This window comes from Centrocercus urophasianus, unplaced genomic scaffold, assembly GCF_019232065.1.
Source record: "Centrocercus urophasianus isolate 14NV4802_14NV808 unplaced genomic scaffold, USGS_Curo_1.0 seq_17, whole genome shotgun sequence".
Classification (NCBI taxonomy): domain Eukaryota; kingdom Metazoa; phylum Chordata; class Aves; order Galliformes; family Phasianidae; genus Centrocercus; species Centrocercus urophasianus.
In genome coordinates, this window is record NW_024884722.1 from 13410238 (window position 1) to 13434385 (window position 24148).

General features: G+C 38.7%; 1 pseudogene; it reads left to right on the forward strand.

Moving 5' to 3' along the window:
* LOC122160215 overlaps window positions 1-24148 on the forward strand; it is a 42906-nt pseudogene continuing 18758 nt past the window's right edge.

Below are 24148 nucleotides of genomic sequence, written 5' to 3' on the forward strand. Positions count from 1 at the left end.
ATGGCAGCAGCTGCTCAGTGGCACCCACGGGGCTTAGCCATCACGAGCAGGGGGGGCCCTCACTGCCCACCCTCACGCCCCCAGTCGGGGGCGGGCTCGAACCCGCGGTCCCGCAGTCGCCGGTCGGCTGCCAGGCTGCACGGAGGGAGGCAGCCCCGCACTTCGACCTCTGCCGCGGCTGTAGGTAGGTACGGCACCGCGCCTCGGGACATTGCCCAGCGCCGCTCCTGTCCTTCCCTTGTCGTGTCGTTCCTCCCCACTCTGCTCCATTGCTTTTTGTTTTTTTTTTTAATAACAATTACAGTTCTCCCCCCGTTTGAGGTATTAAGATGCATTCCTTTAGGATTAAAATATCAACAGCCAGAGTAAGTCAAATTACCATTGGCAAAATAAAGGTAAGATCTAAGGAGTGATTTCTATTTCTCACCACCTTCCCCTGTAAAAAAAAAAAAAAAAAAAAAAAAAAAAAAAACACCCAAAAAAGCCTGCAAAAAACTTGTTTTTATATGTACTGCTGGTTGGCATATGGTGAAGCTTCTACAGGAAGGATAGTTTAGGAACCAGCTTCCCTATTTTCCCTCAACGCACTGCCAGATCTGTACTTCAGCTCAACATGAAGGTCAACACTGCCTATGCTTTAAGAGAAGTGTGCAGTACTTGAAGGAGAAATGCACTGGTTAAGCCTGTTGTTGAGTATTGGGTCATAATGAAGGGAAATATTTGAATTAAGTGAAAGCATTTTGTTTTTCTAGCATGCTTTTTTCAAATAAAAAGTAAACCCACCCAGCTAGCAACAATTTCAGCGTCTATTCAAACGTTATAAATAGGTACTTAAAGGCTACTTTACAATATGATACAACTCCAGGTGATTCTAATGACTGTCACAGAATATTGCTAAAGCAATATGTACTCACAGAATGGGAAAAATTCTGAAGCAGTCACATGCTTATCCCTGTGGGAAGATTAGTTAAATATGCATTAGTGAAGGAAAAAAAACCCAAAAATACGTGTTTTATTAAAAAAAAAAATAGCAAACACTTTCAAAGCCCTTTTTGTGATTTCCCCTTGGAGCTCTTGCTGACTTTGAGCTCAGTTTCACATCTGATAGAGCAACACCCTTCTTCTGAGTTGCACTTTGATGAGTATGAGCACACAGCTGAGCTCAGGACACCGAACTTATTTGAGACTATTCACATTTTTGTGTGGTTGGGTGGTAAGAAGTATTTCATCTGTGAACATCGTTTGCTAATGTGTATGTCTCTACTGAGTAATTTTAATTAATTTGGGCCAGCTTGTCTCAAATGCAACAGCTTCCTTGACTGCAAAAGACAGAAATGCTTTAAAATGTGATTATCTCCTGTCTTGTCTGTCATCCTTTTGCACTGCTTGAAATGGTTTGGGAATCTCCCACTTCCTGGACACTTAGTTCAGCAAAGAATTAAAATTTGAGACCCAAGCTGATGGGAGGTGCTTGGAGGCTGTGTCTCCAGAAAACTAATGCTTTCTGCACAGGTTTTGACTGTTCTTATGCCAGTCTGTCAACAAGAAAAATCTATTATGCAGATTCATAGTTTACATGGACAGCAAGGCGTCATTAGGCTATATTCCTCCAGCAAAAAGCCTTGCAGTTGTAAACAAAATCAACCGCAAACTAAGGGTCTGATGCTGTTGTGATTCTTAGGGGCATACTGAGAAATACTCAGCCAGGAGGAGAGAAGATGGGGATGGCTTTAAGCCTGATCTGCTACCTCAGGGCTTGGTCCTCAAGCGTGTGTTCAGTCATGTGCATAGAAGTCTCTAATTCTCCTATCCCAGAGGCTGCATGGAAGCAAGCTGAGGGGAGATGAGCTCAGTTCTGGGCAGTTTCCACCTCACAAGAATGCTATATTGAGGCTCAGACATCAGGGTGTGTGTGGGGGGACGCCTCCAGGTTATAAGCCAGAAGATCTTAGCTTGTTCTTAACTTTCATAAGGAATGATAATTGAAGCTGGCATCAGAAAGACACAGTTTCATTTGTCTTTTCAAATCAAGTTATTACTTTCGTAATCTGAAGCAGCATATTCTGTCCAATGTGATGAATTTTCAACTATTTATATTAATCTTATCTACTTTGATAGTGCCCAATCAAAACAGTGGCTTCACTTTAAAACGGGCTGCAGAAACAAGTTAGGCTGGTTTGTATGGCTAGTCAAGTATGGTTACATACCTGCTTTCAGCTTTCACTTATGGGTCCTTTAGAAACCTGATGACCCAAAGTTCTCTCCCAAGTAGCTGCCAGGTCTCAGGTGACCAGGAACTAGTGCTCAAGAGATGGGTGCTCACTGTGTTGAAGCTGCCTGCACCTTTCTTGCCAAGTCAAAAGTGCCTTTGAGGTTAGATTGATCATCTTCAGCCTCTCAAGGCTGTATCGATCTTCAACATTCATCCTTCAAACAGTATGAGAACTGAGCACCTCTCTGCTCTTTGCTGCTGTGGTATGGACACGTGAATGGTGACCATCAGCCACCAAAATCTATGTGATAGGAGAGTATCCATGGCTGCCTAGGGAATTGAGCACAGGCATCTTGCAGTGCTGACGTACACCTTCAAAGCCAGCAAAGGTCTGAGAGACAAGCGTATGGCAAAGAAAGTGATGGAAGTGCATTTGAATGGAATACAGGCACTACAGAGCAATAACAGGCAATGAAGGAAAATTGGCTCACCTCTTCCTATAACCACTAACAGCTCAAGAGGAGCACAGTCTCTATCCAGAGAGATACTGCCTCCTCAGCTGCTAACCCTTAAATGAGGGTGAGGAGGGGTGCACTGCTTGCATCTGAGCTACCTGAGTTATCCATGCCTTCTTATCTGATGCTCGACCATTGATTCAGGCTGTGGCCTGGCAATTCTACTGTAACAAGCAACCCTTGAGCATCTTCAGATGTCTGTAGAGGGCCAATGACACAGATAGAAGAACTGGGATGTACCAAGGAAAGAAAGTATAAAAACTATATACACGCATGTATAAGCAAACACAATCTCACGAACTTTCGATCGAATTGCTGTGTGGCACACATACAGAATTTTCAAGCCATATTTAAACAGTAAGGAGTGGCATATTTAAACAGTTACAGGTTACTCTTGAATACATTTATTAAAACTTATTCTTAGATTGCTTATTACTACATCAATTTTTATAGGTTGTTGAAGCTCTGTTTACTGTATTATCATCTCAGTGCTGTGATACTTGGAAATAGGACACCTGACACTTACGCTCTTGTTTCATGAAGGTAAATTCTAGAATTGCAGTGCCCTGAACACCCTGGTGTTCTCAATCTAGGATTCTTTTTTCAGAAAACTTTAAAACTGTCACAAAATTTCTGCCAGTTGATTTATTGTTTGAAACTAAAATGCACAGAATGAAAACGTGGATGTACAAAATAATCCCATGTAAATTACGCTGATGCTTATACATTGATAACTGAGAACTTGGTTAGCAAGAAAACCTCAAACTAGAAAAGCAAATGTATCTAACAATTAGACAGTATTAAGTGTGTGAAAATACTACTAGTGATTAGTCCTTTTGTAGCCAAATTTAAAATGACTCCATTAATAGATTTGTTTGGTCCAATTTGTGTCCTTCCAGTCTATGTTTTGAAGACTTTACATGTCATCTTGTGTTATTTAGGGTACTGAAATATATATTGTATATTTGACAAAAACTTATGAGCATAGAACTTGAGAGGTGTTCTACAGATAAAAGGAACATACAAGAAAGCAACAATTTTAGCTCTTACTTCTATTATCTGGCACTTGAGGCAACTCTGTTGATTAGAACATTGAAGCAAAACTGAAATCCAGCACTTCATTTGTGAGCTACTGCTGGGTATGTCAGCTGCAGGAGCTCAATATCCCTCCAGCTCCTAAGATAGCACTGGATGGCCCTGTACTCAACATCTGTCTCTGCAAAGGAAACATGACAAGACAGCTACTTTCTGTGGACCATGTAAATCTAAGTTTCCTTACTTGCCCAGGGAGACTTTACTTGCTTTATGCCCCTGCCAGGCTGGAGATATGCCTAGGGTTTAGGAACAAGCTAGCTGGTGTGCCAGCAGCCAGTTGTCAGCCAAATAAATGGGGGCCTCTTGTAATAGGATGCAGACATATGCATTGGTCCACTCACATCCATCAGTTCCCAGTGAGATCTGCTGCTGCCCAGTTTTATTCCTTCTAATTTGATCCATTAGAAACAAACAAACCACGCTGTCAGTGACTACAGCTCAGTTGTGTGCAGTTGATTTCACCTAGCGATGAGCAAGATTTAACCTTCTTTTTCACTTGCTGCTTGTGCACAAGTGAAGGAAGACACAGGATTATATCCCACACAGCTTGGAGTCGATAAGGAATCTGCCCATAAGAACTGAAGCCACTTCCAGGTGGCAATATATAAAAACAAAGGCAGGAATGAAGAGTGAATAAAGAGCTTGGAAGTGATGGTGTCATACTGGAGCCACATCCTCTGGGATTTTCTATATCTCCCCCTGTACTTCTGAGTCATGATTGCCCCATGCATTAACTCCCTTCCTCCCACTGCATCTTTATCATTTTCAGCTTTCCATTGTTTTCCCTACAATTAATTCATTCTGCTCTAACAACTAGAAGACAGAATAGAAAGCGTCCATAACTGGCTGTTATGCAGTTGTGGAGGGCAGCGTGGGCAGAAGGCAGAGCAGGGCTGGGAGCTGGCTGCCTTTGCCTTTGGGGTTGAATCCCTCAGCCAAGAGCTTCTAGGAGGTTGTCACTCAGATGTTTGGGTGCAGAAGTCAAAGCAACGGCAACGCTACTTCAGTTTATGCTATCTATAAAACCACTACTAACACTTTTAGGTAGTTCTATGATTTTAGATGCCTGCAACAGCAACCATGGGAATTCAGGCATATGGCCCTTACCATATGACAAAGTGCCTTTAGTAATTTTTAGTCTTTTCCACACTTCTGCTTGTGGATAAGATACTGCAGTATAAAAGGCATTTCATGCTTTGATTCATCTTCACAAAATTAACTTCCAGTGAAATTTTAAGATACTGCCACTTCCTCTGCCAGCTCACTGCCTCATCTCATTTCATTCTCAGGTTTGTGAAACTCAAGTAATCCACTTTCATGCTGAGATAGACACCAAATTCTCAGGAGAAACGCCAGAAACATTGGATACTATTTTATAGTCTTAATCTGATCTGAGTCGAAGCAGAAATCACTGTTGCTTCATTATATAGGAAGTGAGAGCAGCTATTTATTACCTTCACCTCAATTACTTCCTGAAATCTTTAGTACACAAAGGTGTGTCAGTATGTGCACAATAACCTGGATTGTGTGTGATGTCTGGTAAAACCAAATGGCTTGATAGTCCATGCAAATAACAGGTTCTGTGCATTTTTCCAGGCTACAGGAAAGAGGAAAATATTATGGCTCCTGCTGAAGTAGCTTTAAATACCAATAATTAATAAGGCTCACATACACAGGAAAAAATCCTGCTGAAAGTGTATAAATGCATGACAGAAGAAATCCAGATGCCCAAGCATGCAAAAAGACAGGTGCTAGTGGAACAAAACAGCTCAGTAAGCCCTTTAAAAAATAGACTGTGTGCATGCATACATGTGTGCAACTGCAGCAGTGATGCATACACTTAGCTTAATTGTTGTATGTGAAGCTGCTTAAGAGCTTAGTACTGCCCAGTTGTATTCCTTGGCTTGCTGGCAGTGTCCCTTGGTAGTGATGGGTGCCAGTTAACGTGCTAATTAGATCTCTCTGTTAGTACTTCTTATGCAGAAGAGAGACCCTCTTCTTCCTCCTAGCTCTCCTTTCTCCCTTCTCCAGCACACAGAACTAATCCTCCTACCACAAAATCAGTTTGACCTTCCATGTGTTAGAGACTGAATAAAATGCACCTCCCTTAATACAATTGCTAAGTTGGAATGGATCTGAAGGCAAGCTAGTTGCTTTAGAAACATGAGTAATTAACTCAGTCGTTTGATCTGCAGCACTGTAAAAACTAAAATGAGCACAGAAATATCCATAGGTTTTCTTAATCTGCTTTTAAAGGATCTTAACCATATTAGGGGCTCATAGTAGCAATTCAAAAGCTAAATATAAAAGAGGCTTTATGAAGTCATTATAAGCTTTTCTGGGAAACCAGAAAGATCATTCTTATTTTTGGTGTATTATCCTGTGAGATAAAGATAGCAAATCTAGCAAGTAACCATCCAGAATGAGCTCCACAGCAGAGATACTGCGACACGAAGCAGGGCTGTTAGAGCAACAGCGTTTGGAGAGCAGCGTTCTGACAACACCATCTGCTCAGCTGGGCTGTATCTTCCTATTCCAGGCTCACATAATGCCCCATGCATGATTTTCTGTGGAAGTCAGTGTAAGAGCTGATGATTTATTTTGACATTAATATTTACCAGGCTGGTGTATGCTTCAATATTCAAGATGTTGAATATTTTTGCGTATTTAAAAAGCCATTCAAGTAGCTTTCCTCTGCTCTTGCAGACAGTAGCAACCTATTTTGCCACTTACCACTGTTGCAAGTCAGATGCTATTCAAATGGCGTTACTTCAAGCAAATAGCAGTGGTGCTGCTTTTGCTTGAATTATGAGCTAAGCCAAAGGTTACTGAAGGGCAAAAGAAGGGAGCTAGCATTTTGTGTTGGCCAGCTGAAGGAGAGTAAAACAAAGCTTCAACAAAATCTTAGTGGTATTATTATAAAAATTCATTCTTGACACTGAAAATAGTGTAATTTGATTTTCCCTTCATAAAATCTAAGAGATATTTCATTTGTATTTAACATTTAACAATTCTCTTGCTGATTCTGTCTGGTGTTTGTGGGTTTTTTTGTTTTGTTTTCAGGTAAATCTTTCAAATAATGTTTCTATGCTTCGATGAAATATAGTAAAAGTTTGAACAGCCAGAGAATTCCAAATCTGTGGAATGACTGCATTAAAGCATTTTGATTGATACTGTTTTCATCCAGAAATGGATTACAGAGCTGACAGATTACTTTCAAATAACCATTATGGTTGTGAATCATACTGACAAGAGCAAAGAAATTCCATTCAGAAGAAAGCATCTTGCCTCTGCCATACATTTTGATGAATGTGGATATTTATGTACAGTTAACAGATTTTTTTTTTTTACATAGCTAGAGATAAAAACTTATCATTTTAATTTATCTGCTGCAACAGTATTTCCTCATTAACTACAAGCTTACTATAATGTGCATCATAAGTATTGGTACTGCACATGGACCAGAGTTGTTGCTCCAAAACAGCTCTGAGTTCCAAAATGGATGGTTTGGTATTTCATCTTGAAGAGTACATTGATATGCTAGGGATGCACTCACTCACAATTGGAAACAGCACTGGCAAAACTCAAGGTGCTTATGATTTTCCTGCATATGTCTGCAGCTGTTTTTCAAAACAATTACTTTTCCAAATATTGAAAGGATAAATGTAAAAATGAAAGAGTTCTTGTACACTGGAATGCAGTTTCTGCTGGCAAATTAAATCTAGGCTGAGCATCATGTTGTTTTATTAACTTTGAGTTTTAATTCTTGTAGACATTTACTAATACATTTCTAGCAGCAGCTGCTCAAGGTACAACTCCTCCTGTTTGTGTTGAAAACCTTGTGAAATTTGGATGTTTGGAATGCAAATATGAACTATAGAACATAAACACTGCATCTTTTTCTTTCACTTCCCTTCTAGGAGCTGCAAGAACTTTTGAAGCTGGACCTGACAATGTGCAGTCTGAGATGCTGCAGCTTAGATGCATTTTTTCTTTTGGTGCTGTGTAGGTAAGAAATATTTACTGAATATTAGTATTTCCTCAATCTATAGCATCAGTTATAGATTCATCAGAACATCAGTCAGCTTAGAGCTAAAAAGCTAATCAAGCCAATCAAGGTAAAGCCAAATCTACTTGATAGTTGAACCTTCCCTCTTCTAAACATTAACTAACCTGGGCATTAATAACAAAAATACAGGACTGAATTCCCCCATCTCTTCACCCCTTTTACATCTTTTTCACTGAGAACACCAATGGGGGGAAAAAAAATGAACTTGATCAAACGGTCCTTCAAATGAAGGACTACTGTGTAGAGAGTGTGAATATCATATTAGACACTGGCAAATTCAGAGGGGTGCATGGTGCTCTCTTGAAGCACCTACCTTGCTGAGGGCAGAGGCACAGAACGCACCTCCATGTGCTATAAGCTTGAGGTAGCAAAGTCATCTTTGTGAACTCACTGCTAAAGAAAAGTGTCTTAAGAATTGCCTGGTTGAAATGTGTACTATGCTTTGTAGATGAAATTGTGAATTCTTAAGGGAAGCTGAATTGTGTTAGACTGGAAGGTGCAACTGATCCCTCTCACGTACAAATAATCCTGCTAACAGTGCAGTTGCCATGGCAAAAAAAAAAGAAAAAGCCCCATAAGACAGAAATGGAGCACTTTAAAAATGAAAAAAAATGTCTTCTTTTGGAAGGAACGTATTTTATAAGCAACTTTAATAAGAAAATGCAAGCATGGGCAGGTTAAACAACATTGCACCCACCCTTAACTACCTGAAATATATTTAAAACCTGCTTAGCCAATTCTCTTTGTAGAAATACCTTGCCTGTTTATCCTCCTAGTAAATACCTCATGATAAGGTTCTGCCTGAGCTTTACTTTCAAGTTGATGTGCAAACACATTTTTAGATAAAGCCTCACTTAGTGAGGGCAAGTAGCACTCTCCTAAGGGGGAGTGTAAGACGTCTCCCTCCTTTGCCTTCTGCAGTGCTATGCAGACATTGTTGCCCAGAATACATTCAGTTTTACCTTGTCAGCTGTGACTTGCTACACACTGTAGCTAATAATCATGGCTTTGCACTAGTAAAGTTGCGAAGAAATCAATGTTTATGCAGTCTAACAGTGATAGGACAAGGGGGAATGGCTTTAAGTTAAAAAAGGGGAAATTTGGGTTAGATGTTAGGAAGAAATTCTTTACTCAGAGTACAGTGAGGCACTGAAACAAATTGTTGAGAGAAGTTCATCCCTGGAGGTTCTCAGGGCTGGATTGGATGGGGCGCTGGGCCCTGACCTGGCAAACAGCGTATGGCAGGGGTTGGAACTGGGGAAGTTTTGAGGTCCCTTCTAACTACAAACATTTCAGAAGTGTCTGAGTAACAACTCGCTGAATAATGCTTCTTATTTTCACTTTCAATATGAAGTTATGTTGTAGACATGTGTATAAAAAATCCGTAGCCAGTGGATTATGTGGATTATCATTTTTCCAGAAACATTTTTATTAATAAGAGATGAATAAATGTACTGCAAATTTATCAAAGTAATCAATAGAGCTCACAGTTTTAATCACTATCAAGAAACAGCTTAAAGACAGGAGTTGATCCCAAGAGCAGCTCCCACTCATTTCAAGAGAGATGTTTCAAATTAAGAATGCCAGCCCAAGATTATAGGGTTGGATTCAGAAGACTTTCTGGGGTGTTGATGTTCTGTCTAACTTAAAGACCACTTGCATTATTTAAGTATTTGTTCCTATACCTGGGAAGTGGTAATACAATGCCACTGTTTCAGCACTGCCAATTAACCAAGAGCCATGGAATGCACAGAATGCTTTGAAGTGGAGAAATTAGCAGTGATGTTGGTGATCCTGCTGCTGTTTATATGTGAAGACAATGCAAAAGCCAATATCCCTGAACATGTCTAGTGTGAAACAAAAAGCAACACCTTTGGTTGTGTCTGCAAACCCTTTGCCTGTCAGTGGATTGCCTCAAAGAAGTTTTTGGCCCAGCTTTTCCTGAGGGGTGCGTTTCAAAGGCTCGCTCAGACTGTATTTGGCATTTTGCTTTTCCCTTCTCTCAGTTCTGAGGTGTTTCTGCCACTTTCATGATACATAAATCTTGATGAGAAATAGCCAGGAACAACATTCCTGCACATGTGTCTTGAATGTACTTTTGTTTTAAATGTGATATGTACTGCTGCTTAGGGCAGATGCTCCCTCTCCCCTCCATTCCAACCCCCTTTGGTTACCTAGTTCTACTAAGTCACTAGGTTGACTGTGTCTTAAATAACAAGCAGTTGTACCTTCCAGACGTAGCCCAGTTTGTTAAATATTACATCTTCTGAACCATAAGAATAGCAAAGGAAATTAAATCATTATAGTTCAACTTTCATAGATGCCATTATGGGCCACTGAGCCCAAAGAGTTTAATATGTTTGTTATACCTTGATAACCCAGAACAGAAAGCTTGGAATGTTAAATTATATGTGTATATGTTCAAGTTTTTTTCCATAAAAGCATATTATCTCCTCTGTGGCTGGAATAGGCATTTCAAGGCAATTAAATGTGTGCCAGTGTATTTTAAATACATTAAGAAAACAGAAAAAATGGAACACTCACGTAGTAAGATTTAAAAAAAATAATAGTAGATAAAAGGGAAGCTCAGATGCAGTGATGAGAAGATGTACAGGTATAAGAAGAAACAGCCTTAGATTTTACTGTCATCCTTTGCAATCTCTGCACAATGCCATGTAATAGATACTTTTTTCTTACAGACGGGTATAAACTCGCTTGCTTAGTGATGACTAAGGGCATGAGCACTGAAGAGCACTTTAGAGGAATCAGGACATCCTGTGCTAAAATGTAGATAAGCTAAAGCACTTAACACGTGTAACATCTATGTGTTCTTTGCCTTTCAACACAGTTTGCTTCTGAGTATGCTGGTAGTTACCTGAGCGGGATCTAGCAATGCACTGTGCTCAAGTTGGAGAGACAGCATGTTTTCTCTTGCATAGGATTTCTAAATGATTATATTGCAAAATATAGTGCAATAAATTAAACTCTGTTAATTCAGTGCATAAGTTACTTCACAGCAGCCTTTCCTTGGCTAAAAGTTCATTCTTAACCATAAAATCAACAGAAGAGAAAAACATGAGACTACACATCGTATGTTGATAAAGGAAATCAAGAATTGTCCTGGGAGATAAAACAAGTGGTCCAAGGAAAGTACTTGCCAGCCTAAATAATGCCAAATATTCAAGATCTATTTCTGCAGATCGGTGTTTACGAGGGCAGCACACCAGACCACTCTATGACCACATGCTGATCTGTAGAACAATATTATACCCTTGCAGTGAAAAAGCAGCAAGTTTTTCTTTATTGTTTCACAAAATGTGAAAATTATGCAGAAGCAATCCGGTAAAATTGTGAAATTAAACTCATGCAGCTCATTGAGCACTTCACTGAAATTAAATGTAAATTGCAAAAGCAAGAAAGTCTGTTACAAGTAGAGTATTTAAGAAATGAATTAAATTCAGATGCATTTCTAATTCCCATAATTCTGTAGGATATAAAACTGACATTCTTATTTATATGCACACTTGAACTCAATGTGACTTTCTTTAAGACAAAAAAGAGCTTAAGAAGCAGCAGTACTTATTACTTAAGTCTACCCTTAAGTAAACGATGAGAAATTCTCTTTTATCAATAGCGAAATAAAAGCCTGGTCTAAAAGAAGAGAAGTAAAAAATAGATGAGCTCCCTAAGTTAAAGGCTGCTGATTAAAACTGGTTTCATATGTGGCAGTTGGGTCCAGTAAACAGAAAAAAATTAAATAGTAATAACAGCACTAAAAGGTTGATAGTAGACACTGTTTCAAACCATGATTTTGGGGCTCTGAGCCTGATCTAGTGCCTGATGTAATGGTTGGCACCCCTGCATGTGGCTTGGAAGTTGGAATTGGACAGTCTCTGAGGTCCCTTCCAACCCAAACATTCTGTGATTCTGTAATTTTATAATCTTAATGTGAAAGACTGGATTACTGCTTGTAGTGGAAAAACTAAGTGATGGCTTGAAGCAATGATTGAGCAGCTGGTGGGAAGGCAGGGCCAACCTATGGGAGCTCAGGTGCATGCAATGTATCTGAGTGACCAGAAGGTGTGGAGCCAGGATCCACCCCTTCCCAGGCCTTATTTAAGTGTTGGCAGTGGAGACAAGGATGTTTTGCTGGAGATCCTTGTGTATTTTAGGCCTTCTGAAGGTAAGTAGCTTTATTTCTGTGGCTGTTGCAGTTGAGCTTGCTGCAGCCTGGGAGTTGGCTGCTCTGTTGTCTTTGCTGTGTTTTCTGTTGTGTTATGTTGCAGTTAGATGAAATCCACTCCTTTCTGACAGAATTGCTCAAACTTGCTGGAAAACATAGTAGTATTGCAGTCAAAGGAATGCATTATGAAAGGCTATAGGCGGTCCAGAAATATAGCTAAACAGAGCAAGTAGAGATTCTAAGAGCAGCTCTGAGGGGATTAGGAAGAGGAAGCTGAGTAATAACATGACAGAAGCAAGAAAGCTCCAGGTTGGGTGCTCACCTAGCTATGGCTTTGCACTACACTCTTTTCCAAAAAGCCTAGCTCTTTTCTTTACAGGGCTGTGTTGCTAGTGCTCCTATATTGCTAAGAAGAGTTCAGAGGCAGAGCTAGGCTGGGGGGAGGATGAGCCCCCATCCCTTGTAGAACATTCTTCTGATGAGTTTACAGATGGCTGCTCTCTGTCAGAGCCTCTGCCCACAGCCAGATAGGCTTCCCAGGTGAGTGGCTTCCCACCGTCTTTGCTTGTTCTCAGCCTCTGTGTGAAGCTACAGTAGAGGCCTTAACGCAGAGGTGAGTTTTGTATTTACTTGTCTGTGTTTAGCTGATGAATGTTGTATTTGTAGCTGCTTTTGAACACAGGAGTGGTGTGTATTCTTATTCCTCACTGATTTTGCCCAACAGGGTTATTTTCTGTAACCTATTTAAAAATGTTGCTGTAAAAGCAGGCTTTTAGAAGTGTTTTTATGCTCTAATCTCTGAGGCTGGTTTCTGTCTCCCTCCAGGAGCTAAATTGAATGTATTTCATTATGTAAAAAGAAGCTTAATTTTAAGTACAGCAACAGACAATCAACACCCCACCCACATTCCTAGATTAGTGCCCTATTTACAGAGAAAGCATTAAGGAAGACTGAGCCACTTTCTCAGGTGAGATACAAAGAAGTGCTAGGCTTTAGGATACGAAAGCAGTATGTTTTGTAAATAAGCAATTAACGCATTTTGTCAAATCTGGTATTTTCTAGAATGGTTTTTTTCTGCAGTGCTGTGAAATGCAGATCTGCAAATAGTTTATGTATTATGATCTGCAATAATCATCAGTAACCTTGACCCTAATGCAGTATTGGTTTGGAACATAATCTTTTTTATAACTGATGGTAGTTTTTAAAAACATCCTCGCTTTCTTTCTTTTAGGTCTGTGCAGGTTTCTGAAGCTGAAGGAAAAGGTGAAATTCTTCCCCCAACCATACAAAATATAATAAAAGGATACAACAAATATCTACGTCCATTTTTTGACAGTAAGTAGAAAAGCTCTGTCATAAAACTCATGCCTGAAAATCTATGATAAGATCAAATGTTTTCCTCTGTGCTGCTGCTTGATAGCAACTCATCAGATTATATTTGATGCCCTTATCTAGAGTAGAATATAGTGTAATAGTTTTTGTGGCCCAAAGCGTATGTATTCCAGGCATTCACAGACAAACTTCCAACTCTGTAGGAAACTTGGTTACTGATGTTTGTGTTTCCTCAGTGAGGCATCTATAGAACTTATTTAAAAATGTAATTTATCATAATTTCAAAAATATTAACAATAGGAAATTTTAAAGGTAAGAAAGTGCTACGTATCATGTTGCTCACAAAAGCACAGGCAAATCTTATTCCCCACCTTGTACCACGTGCATCTATTATGTGCACAAGAGAATTGCCTTGAGTATTAAAGATCACTGAATGGGTTCATTTCAGAACTGCAGAGGTAAATTAACTGAAAATGTGAGTTCCTTGTGTTGGAAGACCACAGTCACCAGGTTGGAAGATCTGTGTTCCGACCTGTCTCCAGCACAAAGTCTGATGTTACTGATATCTAGTACAATCATCTTTGCACATCTGAAGTCTTAGTGAACCTTCCTTGCCCAATTCTGGCTATTGAATGCATCAGAAATACTGATGAAGAGTTGCAGGCTTTGCGGTGATAGATCTCTGCCTGGACTAGCTGCAGAACTCAGAAAGTAGTTTGCACATTGGAAAGATGCTCAGCTTCACATGTCTATCAGAAAATAAACCTACACAATGAATGCTAGGCAGTTGCTATTAAATTAGAAATTCAGAAATGTTGAGGGTTTCGAGTTAAGGCTTTTTATATGCCTTTATATCCCATTTAAAAGTGATTCTCAGACCATGCTGTTACCTCTTGCTGTCCAAACACCTGGTTAGACTATCAGCCTGTGCACTAAGGGCAATTGCCAAGGGCAGTTTTTGAATCAATTCCATAAAATATTAAGAGGAAGCCCATATTTTGGATTTGGGAAAGAGACAATTATTGGGTTTATTTTATTGTAATTGCCTCAACTGCTGATACAGCTGCTTTTAGATATTTCTTAATCATGAAATTATTAACAAGATAAAAGTAATAATGACAGCTAAATGAATGACAGTTTGAGATGTTGCAGAGTGAGAAATATATTAGTAACCACTGAACTTAGTTATTACATTCATTACTTCAGTGTGGTAATATATATGCATTGGCACTGCTCTTATGGATGTACTTTAGCAGAATGCAAACAGAATTGCAATACAAAACCCTGTTATCTTGGTTAACCAACACCATAGCACTTTAGAGATATTAATCTTTTTTTTTAAATGCTAACAGAATTCTTTTCTCAGCTGTTGTAAAGCAGTAAATCTGTAGCTCTTTTTGTGCCTGTGTTTTTCTTCAGAGGGGTGCTAGGGACTTTCTCAGTTCCCTCGGAACTCCCACAGGAGCTCAAACACAGCCCAAGCCTGTCATATCAGAACCAATCAAGCACTCCTAGAAGTTGTCAGAACTGCTGCTGGCTAGAGCTCAGGCATGCAAACACTTGTGTCCCAAAGTCTGATGGATGTACAATCACTCTACTACTGAAAGAATAGGTTGACACTCTGAAAAATATATTTTACTGTTGCCAGATGCAAATGCAGAGTTTGTGGTTTCACAAAAAATGATGATTTCATAAAAATAATTTAGGTTAGGATGACCCAGGTTGATCTCAGTTTTGTGCAGTTTTTTCAAGATTATTTGGCAGTGACTATTGAAACAGCCTGTCCAATTGCATCAGTATGTCAGTACTGATTTACTATGGGGAGGGAAGTCATGTTTCTAGGAAAACGAACAGAGTGTATATGAGCATTAACCCTGAAGTCTGTATTTGTTGAACAAAGTGCATGAAAGTATTCCTGTGGAATGGGAAGAAATGTATGCAGCTGACAGCTTGAAGCCAGTCCTCTCAAGATGCTTGTCTCCCTTTTTGTGTCCAAGATTCCTTTACTTTCAGAAATGTGCAGAAATATGATCTGTTTATTTGTGGGATAAATGCACTCATAAATGTGTGAAGAGACCAGTCATAAAACTAGATGGTGGTACTTGTTTGCATCTACAGCATTTTCAGCTTAATGCTAGCTGGGTGTAATAATAGAATTATGTAATCCATAATGTTGGAAAAAACCCTGAAGACTGTGTAGTCCAGTCATTGATCCATTACCGCAGTGCACACTAAACCATGTCCCTCAGTACCACAGTTGCCCTTGAAGACCTCCAGGGAAGATGATTCTGCCTCCCTGTTCTAATCCTTACCATTCTTTTGGAGAAGCTTTTCTTAATATCCAACTTTGACCTTTCCCTGGTACAATTTGAGGCCATCCCCTGTTTTCTTATCGCTCTTGCCCAGGAGAAGAGGCCAACCCCATCTCAATATGCTTCCTCCAAAGGGAGTTCTAGAGAACAGTAAGGTCTCTCTGAGCCTCCTTTTTTTTCCATGCTAAATAGTCCCAGTTCCCTCAGCTGCTCCTCGTAAGACTTGTGCTCCAGACTCTTCACCGGCTTTGCTCTTCTTTTGAACATGCTCCAGTGCCTTAATGTCTTGTAGAGAGGGGCCCAAAACTGAATGCAGCACTCGAGGTGTGGCATTACCTGTGCCAAGTACGAAAAAATCACTTCCCTGATCCTACTGGTCACACTTTCTGATAGCAAGGGTGCTATTGGCTTTCCTGGCCACCTGGGAAATTCTAGCTTGTGTTCAGCTGCCTCTCAACCATAAACTGCCAAATTTAACACTGAAATGTGATTTTTTTTTTTTTTTTTTATCAAGGGTAAGAGAGCGAGAGGTTGGCTTGATTTTTCAGTGTAATGTACTTCATAGTAATTTCAAAGATATTTATCCTTGAAATTTTTCTTCAGGCAGGGAATGGGAGATTTCTGATGGGATGCTGCCGAAATATAATCATATTCTAACAAAATCAGTGCTACTGAACTCCTTAATATGAGTTTTTAGTTAATAAAATAAACAAATGATAATAAAATGAAGATTTTTAAATTTCTGTTTCTTCTGGCTTTAGGGAAAAGGATCTTTACTTGTCAAGGAAGTATTACTGCAGCTTGTAGTTCTTATGTTTATGCTTACGTTTAGTTCTTGTGCCAGGATTTGCATATTCCTGAAAATTAACCCAAGTTAATGAGATGAAGATATTTTTCCTTAGAATTTGGTGACTGTGCATGACATTAAATTGTCTTCTCTTGCATGGATTAGAATGAGTAGGTTTTGTAGATTTTCCTAGATTTCTGGATTAATCTTGCTGCCTCCTCCCACACAGGTCATCCCTGCAGAACCTTGCTGCCAAAGCACAGCCAGCTATGCCGAGCAGACACTGCTGTTCCCATCTCTACACCTTATTAGGGTACTTAACATTAGATTAGATAAAGCCAGGCTTAGTACCTCAAGAATGTGTAGACATGTAAAATTGACTGAATAGTCAATACATTTTCTGTGCTGGGTGGCACGTTCCAGTTGCTAAATTACAGTGGTACTCTCGCATAGCGTTTGATACGCAGGAATCCTAACTGGACTTGTTACCTGTCTTTTCTGTCATCTGAATATTACTGTTTCATTTTCTTAACTATAGCATTTTAGTGCTCCGATTTGAGCTGTTTCATCAAGCAAGTCTTAGATAATCTGAACAAATAAGCTTGGGAAGTTCTATTAATAGGTTAGAAACGCTACCTAATGAAGAATGATTTTAGCTGTTCTTTGGGCTGGAAATGGAATATTTTTATACTAGTATTAGTAGATAGTGCCTCTCAGTGTAATATCCATCACAGTCTTCTAGATAGGTAAGGAAGTCTTCCTTAGGAAAGCTAACATAAGGGATTTCAAAATGCGCAGTTATTTTCCTTAAATGTGCTACATAACCCCAACGCTTTATCGCACCCGGACAAGCAGATTTTAAAATTTCTGCTGCAACTGTGTAGAATGATCTTTTAAGTGTTGTGCTAAACCTTTCTGAATTAATGAGAAGTTCCTGCTGACTTCAGTGAGCCTTGGTTCAGGTTCATGGAGTTGTTAAGGGATGCATAAAATCTTGTAAATAACTTTATACAAATAGATTTTGTTCTGTGATTGAATGTGATAATTTAAGTATTCTAATTAAAAAGAGAGAGACTGGGAAAAGGTCACAGCTAAGTGTGTTTGAATATGTAAGCTACTTTCAAGTAGTACAGAGAAGTGCCATCCTTAAATCAGTTACTCTAAACCACATTTATAAGATCATTTTTCCATTGCTTTTTAATGAGCAATACTTTTCTGGATAGCAAAGTTTAAATTCGAGAAAGCCAATCAAGTCTTCTGGTCCAATCTTACATGTAGCCTGGGCACCACATCTTTCCCAAATATTGTTTATATTAAGTTCTAGTTTAATTAGATGAGGGCAGTTTGGTCCTCAGAAGTTTAATGTTTACCCCTGAAGATATCAGGAGATGCTGGGATGTTAAGCATGTCTGGGAAGTTCTGATTTGGTGAGACAAGCTCAGAGGGCACATAAGAGATTAATACCAGATAATTGTCAAGTAAATATTATTTTATGTACCAATTAGCTTTTCTCCTCTGGAGCCTGTTTACAGATGTAGCCATGTCTAATCCTTCAGTGAAAGGCAAAAAGCCCAGAGTATACAGGTGGCCACTTGTATAATGGGGGAAAAAAAAAACCAAACACAACACCTGCTGAATCCTTAAGACTTGTGATTTAATAAATGCATGACTTGATGCAAAAATATAAACTTCAGCATATGGACAGTAATGTAGATTTTCCTTCCTTTCCCGTGGAAATAAGACTGTGAGACTACACCTGTCAAGCCCAGCTTGCTACAGGACAGATTTCACCCCCATTCCTAACTGAAATGCTGAATTCTAGACATTCTGAATGATGATCAATGCTTAAGTTCAATTAGAGAAAATCAGCTAATATGAAGTTTCAGGTTGTTTTTATCATACACAGACTGGGAACTTTATTAGCAAACATAGTACTATATCACTGGGTGCCTTCTCTGTGTGCTTACTGACACTGTCTCCTCTTGGAGGAGCTCAGTGAATGCTATTCCTTAATATCAATATTATAAACTGTCATGTTACAGTTCCAGAGTTTTTCATCTGGAAAATTTCTGTCTCTCTCTATTGAACTCTTTATGCTGTTTACACATGTTTTTGAAATGTGGGAAACAAATCTCATCCCAGCAATCTAATAACAGCCTTGCCAGTACAGTCTAGATTGTAAGGTAACTTAAGTCTATATATTGCTCCCTGTTGGAATGGTACTTTTGCCAGAGTATAACACTGAATGCTCATGTTGAAATGATTATCCGTGGCGACCACTAAATCCTTCTCAAAGGCGCTGCTTGCCATGAGAGTTTCCTGTCTTATACAAACTGCCTGCATTATTTGTCCTCGTATTAATTGCTTACATTTGGATGTATGTTAATACTTTTTTTTTTTTTTTACAAACAATTTAAGCTGCTAATGTTACTTTCCCCATCAATTTTTTATGGTGTCCATAAACTGGACTTGCAAAGATGCATTGCTGTCTAAAGATCATTGGTGCAAACAAATAGAATTGAATCTTATTCCTGCTAGAAATGGGTCTGTCTTCTGATGTCTTCATATTAACAATTATAGTTGAAATCTGTCAGAAGGCCTGTCTTCATCTGTTCAGTCATTTCATATAACATACATTTGTCAAGAAAGATGTCTTGTGGTAGGAAGTTAAATACACTGACAAAATCCAAGTGTAATGTATTGCTTTATCTAGAAGTCCCATAATATTTTTAATTTAGTATTACTGCGAGTTTGATGTATTCTTTCAAATAGCCATTTCTGTTAAGAAATTTCTGAATACCAACATTGTTTTAAGTTTTCTTGAACTGAATTTAAGCACTAGTGGCTCAGCACTAGCTATTCTTTATGTTGTTAACTGATTTCAGCAGTAGGTCCTTGGAGTTGCAAGACATAAATGACTTGGTGGTGGTTTGCTTTGTTGGTACAAACTTTTAACAGATCGTGATCACTGCAGTGGTCCAAAAGTAAATTTAAAGTAAGCTGTTGACTCTTCATTGTGCATCTGCCCCTATTCTGTCTGCTTTCCCATGTGGGATTACTGTTAATATCTGTTAAGTGCATTAAGTAATGGTCTCAGTACATAACATACATTTTTAACTTATACTGAAATTTAGATTTTGAAATTTGATTCTAGACCCTTTTGCGTTTGTTTGCCAGATCAGTCAACTTTTAAGACTCAATTTGCTAATGACAAAACATGACTTCAGATTTCCTCTGATCTGTAGTTTTCTTCTGAAGTTGTTGTTATACATACAATTCTGCCAAACACATGGAAATGTATGAACTGACTACCTCATCTGGTCTACTGCCCTGTTTTTGAAGTTGTCAACAGGAGGGCTTTCAGTGGAAGTCCAGAGGAAACCCTGATAGATAATTATGAGAAGAGTCATTCTAACTGTTGTTATTGATTTACTTATTTAGTAAGGTGCCATAAATTATATTATCCCCACAAAAAAAAGCCAAGCAACTAAAAAAATCCAATAAAAAAAAACCAGCCTCCCCCCCCCCCCCCCCCCCCCCCAATAGACCAAACCAATATCTTTTTAACTGTAAATATTGTTCTGACTTAATTTTTAAAGCACAGCTGTTCTCAGCATCTAATGTTAATAGAGGTCCCTTCCACCGTTTCCTTCAAGCACGGCTCATCCTTCATGTGTTATTAGCATCCCACTATCCTCCCAACCTGGAAGATGTCTGAAGAAGTTTTCCTTTGCTTTATGAAACCTTTTCGGGGTTGTACTCAATCATGATGCCTTACTTGTTTTTCTCTATAGGTCATTTGGTTCAGACTCTACTCCTGAAATTGGAATTAGTGCTTGAGCTTTCGCTCAGTGTCTGTTTGTTTGCTCCTTCACTGCTGGTGTGCTACATAGGGAAGCACACATGCTTTAGCATCTTAGTCTATGAAGGAGTGTGAAGCTCATTGGCCTTGTTTCCACAAATTATTGCTTTATATGCTTTAATTGCAACATGACAAAGCCATAGCTCACCTTCATAGAGTGAAATCTTTCTCCTTCACCTAGTGGTATCACCTCTTAAGAGATTTATTTTTTTTTTTTTTTATAATTCCCAGGATCAGAAATACAAATCGGGGATCCCACAACCACATCTAGCCAACAGCAATCCCTCTGCCGTTTTTCTTCCTCATACCCTACGGTCTGTTGAAGAGACTTTAAAAACTAGGGAAGAGGATTACAATGCTTAAGGCCTTCAAGTATGTCCCTCATTCCCTACTGACCCAGAAAAACAGAATCTCCTGAGAGAATTGCTTACGGCTTTTCTGGAACCTATGTTAGTTATCTTCTATCAAATAAATTATTTTGAAAGCTATACTACTGTTGGCTATGCAGTTATATTATTAGTATTATTTTCACTTTGACATGTGGCAAATATCTCCTTAAAGTATCTGAGGAGATGTCATTTTCTGATGACTCTTCATGAAATCTTGGCTCTAGGCAGGCTGAATGCACAGCTGAAGCATTTGGACTGTGGAGACTGGCAGGGCTAGGAATACAGATCAGTTTTGTTCTTACTGCATGTTAGCACTTGAACTGCAAGGCAATTTGCTGCTAGAACAATTGGTCTGAGCTTAAGTGCGTTGATGCACTTATTGATGCACTGATGATACTGAAATGTTGCTAATCAACATTTTCATTAATCTGCACTGCCTTAAATGAGGCAAGAATAAATGTGTTCTTACCATTAACACAAAATGTGATAGTAGGGCAGAGTCTTATTATTTCTAGCCACATCTCACAGATAGCTTTATGCTATGTTGTTCTCCAAGAGGACCATCATTTAGCACTGGCCTTGCATGATGAGCTCCCTGTTCCAAATGTTTGTGACAATTGGCAATATTATGCTCTGATGAGGTCATACGGGAATCTGTAAGATAACAAGCAAACTAAGACAGGAAAAAGCATATAAATCACACTTATTTTTTAAATCTCATGACTTCTGAAGGTCTGACACAGTGTACCTGTAATAATTGTGCTGTTTTAAATGCTATATTAACAATATTTTACCTCTAATGGTAGAGTACAATGGTAAGCATAAAGATCAATTGACTCAATTGCTGTTGTACTCTGTTAGCAGTAGGAACAGAGCATAAAGGTATTCTTAAAGTGACAGAAACAGAAGAGAATGGAGGGAAGCAGAAGAGCAATCTGTCAGTGGTCTGGGAACTTCTCAGTCAACTAATTTTGTTCTGAAGTTTATATTCTTTCAGTTGATGAATAATTTCTTCTCATTTCTAGCTACAGTTTGTGCTATATGATAAATAGAGGGATTACTATCAGGGGCTGCTGCAAGCCTGGAGTCATTTCTTAAGCTTGATCTTTATATTTTAACTTTCAGCTGAGTCCAGAGTGAAGCATTTATGGATTCTTCCAGGAGTGCCAGATTTCTGCGATTCGGAAGCTGTCCCAGAGATTTATACTTCAACACTTGCTTTACAAGTGGAAATAATTCTGAAAGAAATTGAGCACACAGATGTGTTGCTTGATGGGATAGTGTGTCTGTCTCATCTTTCTGATCTCTATGTTATCTAGGGTCATGCAAGAGTTACGTAATGCATTGCATGTGGCCCGCAGGGGGTTTCAGCAGCATGCCTGTGATGTATGGGCACTATCAGCTCCATAGATAGTATCTAAGCTATTCCTTCATTTTTAAGTGTTGCTTTCTCTTCTTTTCAAATTATTTGGAAAGATGCACATATTTTTTAGGGATTTCTTTTTGTATGTACTCTGTTAGTTCTGCACATATTCAGCCAGGTCTGATGTCACGTTTCCATGACACTTCTGCACAACTGCATTTTAAAATGCACGACTGGTAATCTTCTGGCACTCTGAAATACCTTCATAAGTAAATGAGAGCCCGAGTGTACTAACATCACAATAACATCACGGCCGCTACCTGGATAAAGTGTTTAATCACACTGAATCAACATTTGTCTGACTTACTTTCCTTATAAATGCAAGTATGTGTCACAAGCTAACTGCCAGTGGTCAAAAGCAAGATGTTAAAATTCAGAGAAACAATATAGACGATGTTTTCTTAAGCAGGCAGTAACTAAAGTCACTCAGACATCCCATCTGTGTCTTAAGCATGTGACATTGCCAGGAGCATCTCCTTTGTTTGCCAACATCTGGCAGACCAGATGTTGCAGCTGGAGGAATTCTTTCCACTGCTCTGCACCTTGGAGCAGCAGGGTGTGATGTACCATGGGGACTGTGCCTTCCACACCTTGCTCTGTGGCATTTTCCCCTCTACTTTTCTTTCTGAGGAGAAAAAAATCATACAAATCCACCATAGGAAGTAAAACACATTTGTTAAAGCCATGGTAATGTTAGCCTAGTAATACTGTATTTTGGCAGTGCGATCAATGAAATTCTTTTCTAGTCTCAATTTGAGTAATACTTTCCTTTTCTTGCAGATGGTCCTGTGTCTGTTGGAATGAGTCTGGATATTGCAAGCATTGATACCATATCAGAAATAAATATGGTATTGTAGCTTTTATAATCTTTTTGTTTTGTCGGTTGGTAAGCTAATGTCTTGTGTTTACATTTGCTGGCAATGTGGCTGAGGTTTTTCCTCTTGATTGGTAGGAGAAATAATTTAATTCTTCACTGTAGATGGGAGATTATAGCACTATAGTCAGTACTGAATTGCAAAGGACGAGATTTCTAGACTAAAATCTGTACCGATGGAAATCAGATCACCTGTAGATATAAACAGAAATTTGCTACTGAGTATTAATCTTAATTAAAGCCATATAGAGCTGTATTTGTTTTCCAAGTGAAAAATCTAAATCCCTACACATTTCAGAGAATTAGATATATTTGCGTGTGACTCTGAAGCCACTCCCTTTCCTTTTGTTTAGAAACAATCATAATATTTTTTCTTTTACTGTCACATTAATTTATTGCAGCTGTTTCGTTAGATTTGTATCTGTTCTTTTTGAACAAACTATGAAATGGGGTATACTTTTCTAATTAAAGATCTGCTCTTGCTATGTAGAAACAAAAGACAAAATTCATTATTCATGTATTCAATACTGGAAAATAGAGATATGTGGATAGTAGTACATCTTACCATTAAATTACTCAGACTTCTAGATAAATGGAATCTGAGAATTCTTCTTGTACTTGGCAAGTATTCACAGGTATTTAGAAAAGGAGAAGTAAGCTCTGAGCTAAAGATTGACTTATCATGATGATTAAAATACACCATAACATCAGAAGTTGATTAAAAACATGTTAAGAAAAAGTGTGGTTTTAATGTTAGACTACAAGGCATACTCAGATTGCAGGTGAGTTGTCCTGAGAGCAGTCTTCAAGGTCTCTATAGATTTGGCGCTGCTGTTTCCCTGCTCTTGTTAAAAAGATATATTCAGCTAAGAGGTGATGATATCTTTAATATATTTCCATAACTTCCTATTACACTTCATTCTTTTGCCATTATGAATGTGAATTTATAAAACTTTTTCCCACAGTTTTCTTAAAAATGCATTATTTAATGGTTTATGTGAACAAAATGCTGTTTGCAACCACTTACTTATATAAATCATTGTAAGAGTTAAAGATTTACAGAGACAGATTATCTGCTGTCAAAACTCTGATGAC